The sequence below is a fragment of the Sceloporus undulatus genome, chromosome 2 (assembly GCF_019175285.1).
Source record: "Sceloporus undulatus isolate JIND9_A2432 ecotype Alabama chromosome 2, SceUnd_v1.1, whole genome shotgun sequence".
Lineage (NCBI taxonomy): Eukaryota > Metazoa > Chordata > Lepidosauria > Squamata > Phrynosomatidae > Sceloporus > Sceloporus undulatus.
In genome coordinates, this window is record NC_056523.1 from 210,379,098 (window position 1) to 210,385,781 (window position 6,684).

At 42.6% G+C, this 6,684-nt stretch overlaps 1 protein-coding gene across 8 annotated transcripts in view; it reads right to left on the reverse strand.

Annotated features, from left to right (window-relative positions):
* The window catches only part of ZNF462 (zinc finger protein 462), a 157,401-nt gene extending 153,225 nt beyond the window's left edge, over positions 1 to 4,176 (reverse strand). For 3 of the 8 annotated variants that reach the window (XM_042448954.1, XM_042448959.1, XM_042448953.1), the window contains exon 1: positions 3,755 to 4,175. The gene's annotated coding sequence lies outside the window, so the exon portion shown is untranslated. Of the gene's footprint in view, positions 1 to 3,754 lie in introns of all 8 variants that reach the window. The other 5 variants (XM_042448960.1, XM_042448961.1, XM_042448958.1 and 2 more) reach the window with 2 other exon arrangements.
* Between the last annotated feature and the right edge of the window lie 2,508 nt (positions 4,177 to 6,684).

The following is a 6,684-nucleotide window of genomic DNA, read 5'->3' on the forward strand; positions in this document are numbered from 1 at the left end:
AAATTATGTCTGAGCTACCATTACATTAAAATCAAAGGGAAACCTTCCATATTCTTTGATGCATTAAAACATGTAAGGTCTTATAAATAGAAACTATGTATGAACAGATTCCTCAAATAAGAAAAAAAACAGTATAAAAAAGGTAAAAAAAGAAATGTATAGACACCATTAAGCAATGAGAAAGGCCAAAGACCAGCCTATCACAATGACATTAAAGGATAATACAAATAATATCTTGTTCTGCACCACTGAGTTTTGTTCCACTGGTCACAATCTATACAGGTATCTCAGAAGTTTGAGAAAGAAAAATGCAACCTCAACCAAAAGCTATCTCTTAAAATCAAGTGTTCTTCATTAGTCTTTATAACAGAAAGAGTAATGTATTGTCAGCAATATTGCTAAAGTCACGAAGTTCTATCATTTAGTTTTATTTTCTCAGTTGTATGTAATTCAAGGTGGTCATCTCATAACTAGTAGCTATCTATGACATGTAGATAAATGTAGCTGGAGGAAGGGAGATACAGTCAGAAAAAAGTTACAACACCTGCTTTGCCTTTCAAATTTTATTGCTAACCATGGAAAACCAAACTCATTTCAGTATCTCTTGGCTATTTCACTTTCATTATTCCAGCTTAACTATTTACCACTTTTCTAATGGGATGGGTGGATTAATTAACTTCCTAAGGAAACTTATATGATCATGGTTAGATAAGAATGGGGCAATTTGTTGTTAATTTCAACCCTAAATCATTCTAAATTAAAACCTAGAAATAATACCACGGGTACATCATACTTCCCCAAATTGTCAATTGATGATAGCTGGTGAAGTCTGATCTGATTTTGCCCTTTTGCCCTTCTGACTTTTGTTCCAATAATTGTACTGTTTTGATCATACTATTTTCTCAGTATTTATATTTATATTTTTATTATATTTTATACTGGTCAATGACCGAACAAACTATTGATTGATTGATTGCCCAAATTGTCACGAGTTATTTGAAATATATTTGTTCCCCATAATTACATTTAGAAATAGAGTTCACCATCTAGAAAAATGAAAGTACTTTGATGCCCTATTGATTTCAATGGGAGAGAAGGAAATGCAGTCATGGGGCTACAATCCTACATCCAAGCTGGGGAAAACCTCAATGAACTTAGTAGGATCCCCTTCTCAGTTAGATATGTATAGGATTACATTGTACAGTTGTTACACTGCAAGTCGTCCACTGAAATACTAGGGTTTAAACATGCTCAGGCTTGGCTATATGATAATGGGAATCCTTCTGAAAATCAGCATCCCTAGCCACCAACACTAAAATGTTTGGAGCCATTCCTTTAAAAACTTCAAAGAAATTCCTTCATAAATTACATGATATTTGAGATGGAATTTCAGAGGAGCTCAGGGTGGTTTGAATCAGTTTTTATTTAAAATTGAAACTCCAAACTATACAATGTTAATTTATTTCCCTCCAAAAATTATAATGCATCCAGAAGATACCATATTGTTCATCAGTTGGAAAGGCCACTGCAAGGCCATCCAACAAAAATATTTTTTCTTTGCATGATTGACATTGATTCCATGTCATTCTGCAGAAGAACATAGTCGCTCTTTATCAGATGAAGCTTGACTATTCCTTTTCTTTCAATAATCAAAGTGTGTCTTTTGGTCAAGCGAATCAGCCTCTCGAATGGGATGGAAGTTCAACCAAGAGAACAAAAACCAAACAAAAACCTTGAGAAGGCTTAAGTTAGAAAATGAAACTATAAAAGGACAAGGAGAGAAGCATGCCTTTTTAGAACATAGGTCTCTTTCGTCTCTGGAGAATCTATGAAAAGAATCTATGAAACTTCCTCAAATCATCCATTTCCTGAAGTCAGAGAGAGAAGAGACATCAAAAAAACAAACCCCCAAAAAAACCCATTGCTCACTGAAGGGAAAAAAATTGTCAAGCTAGGCTCTGCCAACAAAGCTTCAGGGGGAAAAATGGAGAAACATCCATAATTGCATGAGCACTTCCCATCTCAGCTTTGTCTAGTGGAAAAGCCTGTCCTTGCTCTCCCTCTCCTCCATTTTCTGGTGGAGCTAGAGAACATGACATGGCTTACCTGACTCAGATCACAGCCCTCTGTCCAACTATTCACTTCCTCTTAGGCATGCAAGTAGCTTCAGGAGAGAAACAGGCAAAGCACACACAAAGCAGCAGGCTGAAAGCCACCCCACCATATCTCACCACCTTTCTCCCTCAAAAAAGCACACTATGAGAAGGTCCTTCCAAGAACCAAGAGGAAAAGAAAGAGAAGAGGGGAGGGGGGAATAAAATAAAATCAAACTTTCCCTGGCTTTGCAAAAAGGCTGAGGATCAGATCATAACAGAGGATCTCTGAGGGTCTTCAGCAAGATCTCCTTCTTCTTCTTTCCCCCTCCTTCCCCCCAGAGCCTAAGTAAAGACTACAAAGAAAGAAAGAAAGAAAGAAAGAAAGAAAGGGTGACTCCAAGAGAAGGAGAGAAAGCCTCAGAGATCCTCTGTGTGTGTGTGTGCATGTGAAAGAGAAGTAGCTTTGTGTTTTGGAGTCTGGACTGGAACCAAAGCAGACAGCTTGCAAATGGAGGACAAGGAGATAAAGAAAGAGAGGGGGAGAAAGAGGGCTATGGAGGAAGGGAGGGTGAGGGGAGAAGCTCAGCTGCTTCTCATTCCCTGGAAATCCATAGACACCAGGGAACTGAGAACAAGAAGTGAAGCCCTCTGGTTACCTCCTCCTCCCCCTTCTTTTCTTTTTTTCCTCCTTTCTTTCTCTGCCTCTCCAAAGGAAAGGAAGGAGCAGCAGGACCTGTGTGTAATGGCTTCTCTCCAGCTCCACCATTCCCTTCCCAAGCCAAGCCAGGGGAGAAGACCCTCACCACCACCACCACCATCTCCTCAACTTTAGCCAAAGGCAGGAGGGGGGCACCTCCAATATTGAGGTGGGACTGTGGGCTGAGAGGCAGAAAGAGAGAGGTCCTCTGTTGGAGACCCAGATTTGGAAGAAGAGGGGCAGCAAGAGAGAGAAAGAGAAAGCAAAAGAAAGAAAGAAAGAGAGAAAGAAAGGAGGGAGGGAAAGAAGGAGGTCACCAACCAGAGCAATCTCATATTTTTGGTCTCCCGGTCTCATATTTTTGGCTGAATCTCATCTTTTTGGCTCCTCAATCTCCTATTTTGGGCTCAATCTCACATTTTTGGCTTCCCACCTCTCCTGCCTGGGTCTCCAGTCACTTCCCCACAACTGCCCCCCCACACACACACTCCTCACACTTATCTCCCTCACACACACACACTCCCACACACCTTAATGCAACAACAACAACACACACACAATTAATTAACAGCCTCCCTCCTCCTCCTCCCACCAAGCTCCAGCTCCACCACCTCCTCCTCCTTCTCCTCCTCCCCCATGGCCAGAGACAAGAGACTTCTCCAAACAAAACCACCATTCCCATTCCCACCACCACCACCTTTTCCTCCTTCTTCTCTTTCTTCTCCTCCTTCTCCTTCCGGCTTGCCTGAATGAATGGAGTCTGGGAGACCTTCCCCTCCAGGGTGGTGGTGGTGGTGGTGGGACAGCCTCAGGAGAAGACCTTTCTCTCTCTGTGTCTCCTTTAGTGGCTCTTTCCAATGCCTTAGCTCCCCAGATGGATATCAAGGGGGAGAGATAATAAGACTTAGATCTCAATATATAAATATAGATACATCTACCTCCCCCCCTTGCCAGAACTTACAGAAAGGTCCTGGTGCTGGTCTCGTCCCTCTCCTCCTCCTTCTCCTCCTCCTCCTCTTCCTCCTCCTTGCAATTGTTGTGGAAGTTGTTTTTGCTAGTCTCATGTGCTCCTTGCCAGGTCTCAGCAATGGAGGATCGCCATCTTTTTCCCTGCTTTTTTTTTTCTTCCTCCTCCTCTCCCCTGCTTCTTCTTCTTCTCTTCCTCCCCCCTCTCTTTCCCTCTCCCTCTCTCTCTCTCTCTCTCCTTCACTGGCTTGCTGCAGCTGCAGATGACCTGAGATATCCGTCTCTCTCTCTCTGTCTCTCTCTCTCTCTCTGAATAATGAGCAACCAGAGAGAGAGAGAAGAGAGAGAGAGACAAATCTCCTTGCCTACCACACAAAACGCCAGAGCACCAGGGGGTGCAAGAAGGCTTTCTAACAACAACAACAACGTGGAGGGTGTGAGGAAGGGGGGAAGGAGAAAGAGAGAAAAGGGGGGGAAAGACCTGGAGGAGGGGGAAGAGGAGAGAGAGAGAAGAATGAAGGGAAAGAAAGAAAGACAGGAAGAAAGAAAGAGGGGGAGAACCAAAGAGATGGTGATGATGGAGGAGGAGGAGATGGTGATGGTGAAGGAGGAGATGGTGATGGAGAGGAAGGCAAGGGAAGAAGAAGAAGAACTTGGGAGTCCTCCTAAGATGGGGTCCCTGAGGTGCCCCCAGGCTTCCTTGAGGTGACCCCCAGAGGTCCAAGGTGGTGGCCTCCAAGGCTTCCTCCTTAGCCTTGGAGATGGTGGTGGTGGGGCTGAAGGGAGCCCCCTTTGCCCAGCCTTGGTCCATCCTCCTCCCAGCCTTGGCTAGTCCCAGCCATGGCAAGTTAGCTCTCCAGAAGTGATGCCACCTTTGCCCAGAGAGATAGAGAGAGATGTGCCTTGGATGGGTTGGTGGTCCCTTCAGAAGCTAGTCCCTGAGGGACAGTCCCAACCTGGAGCAGAAGCTGAATCCTTTTTATTTATTTATTTTCTTCCCCCCCTGGAAAAAGAAACATCATAAGAGGCACAAATGACACTAGAGGTTGCAAAGTGTATTTAAAAGGAGAGAGAGGCAGAGAAGAAAAGCAGAGATCTACCACGTGGTTGATTTTAATTCTCACCCCCCCTTCTTTCTTTCCTTTCTTCCTCCTCCTCTTTTAGCTTGCATTGGAAGGAGGAGGGACAGCAAGAGAGAAAAGGACTCAAATTGTCCATTTCTAGCACGTATTTTGAAGTCTTCTCCCGGAAAGAAAGACTCTTTGTCAGTTGGATTGCTTCCCCAAGCACATCCCTAGATCTTTCTCTCTCTCTCTCCCACACACAGACACACAAAAAGGGAGAAGAAGGATCCCAGGGTGGAGGACCAAGCTATGGCTTGCTACCTTAAGAGATCTTGTGCCATCTTTGGACTACCAGTTTTAAATGTTTTTTAAAAATAATAGAACTTTGGGGCCACCTCCTCTTGCCTTGGCTGCACTTCTGTGGCTGACTTGTGATGGTTTGTGTGTATGTAAAAATATACAGCTCCATGGAAAGTCACAATCAAAGGTTCCCAAATGATAAAGTGTCATCACCTTGATGGCAAGGGAGACAGAAGAGAGTTTATATTACACACATACACACACACACATATAAATATATATGCATACACACACATACTTGGATCTTTTTCCTACAAGAACTGTGTGTGTGTGTGTGTGTGTGTGTATGTCTAAGAGAGAGAAATGGATTGTCTACCTTTCCCCTTCTTATATCTCCTTCCATGCCAAATTTAATACCTTCCAGACTTTAATCTGGCACTGAGGGAGGGGGAGATGAAGTTAGCATTGAAAAATCAATAAACACTGTAGCGAGAAGGAAAGCAATTTGAATGGGAAGACGTGACACTATTGAAGCTTCTTGTCTTTTTTCTCTTTAGTCCTCAAGTCCCTTTGGATGAGAGAGGGAGGAGAACCTCCCAGGTTCTGTGGATCAGCTATTGGAAGGGGGGGGGTCTAGAAATCCTATTTGTCCAATTGGAAACTTTGAGTAAGATCAAGACTCCACGTCCTCATCATTGTTATTTAATTGAGATAGCAAAGCCAGTTCAACTCAAGCTTGAGAGATAAATTCAAGGAATGATGGGACAATGATTCTGGAACTGGAAGAAATAGAAGAACATTAATCAAATAAATAAATTTGAGGTAGTAGAGCCATTTTTCCATAATGATATCCCTGTGGCTGTTCTCCATTACTACTTTAATCAAGGATTCATCCTAATCCTTCTCAAATCCATGTTGCCTTAAAAGGGAGTAATAGTTACCAATAACTATAAAATGCCTTAGCATTCTGTTGTTATGGTTATTTACATTTCTTAGCATGCATTGGGCATTAATCAGGCAGAGATATAGTCTTCAGCATATATAAATGCTAACTTGGTGTGAGGGAGATGTTTTATTTTTGGTTTAGGCATCAAAGGTAGTATGGAAAGCCTACTAAAATGACATGTCTGAAGTCCATGGGCCTTTTGCATTTGAACAGAATAAAACAAAAGCAATAAATAGTACAATTGAGGGTCACTGAAGACCCAAATGGAAGAGATAAGTCTTCCGCTGACATTGATTAATCACTTGGGCAAATGTGCTTAACCATCTTCTGAATATCTTAAGGTGTGTCTCCAGTTTCTTCTGCAGCAAAAGTGCTTGAACATACAGTCCTAAGTGTACTAACCTGGGGGTAAGTCCCATTGAGCTCAGTAGGATATATTTCTGAACAAATGGAGCAAACGTACTGAACATCATGGTCAGATGATGGTGGTGGGGATGATGATGACAACTACTACAACTGTACATATATTTTTATATAATAGTGTCATTGAGAAACCTGTTTGGTGTGTTGGTTTGAGTGTTGGACTAGGTCTCTGGGTGACCAGGGTCTGAATTC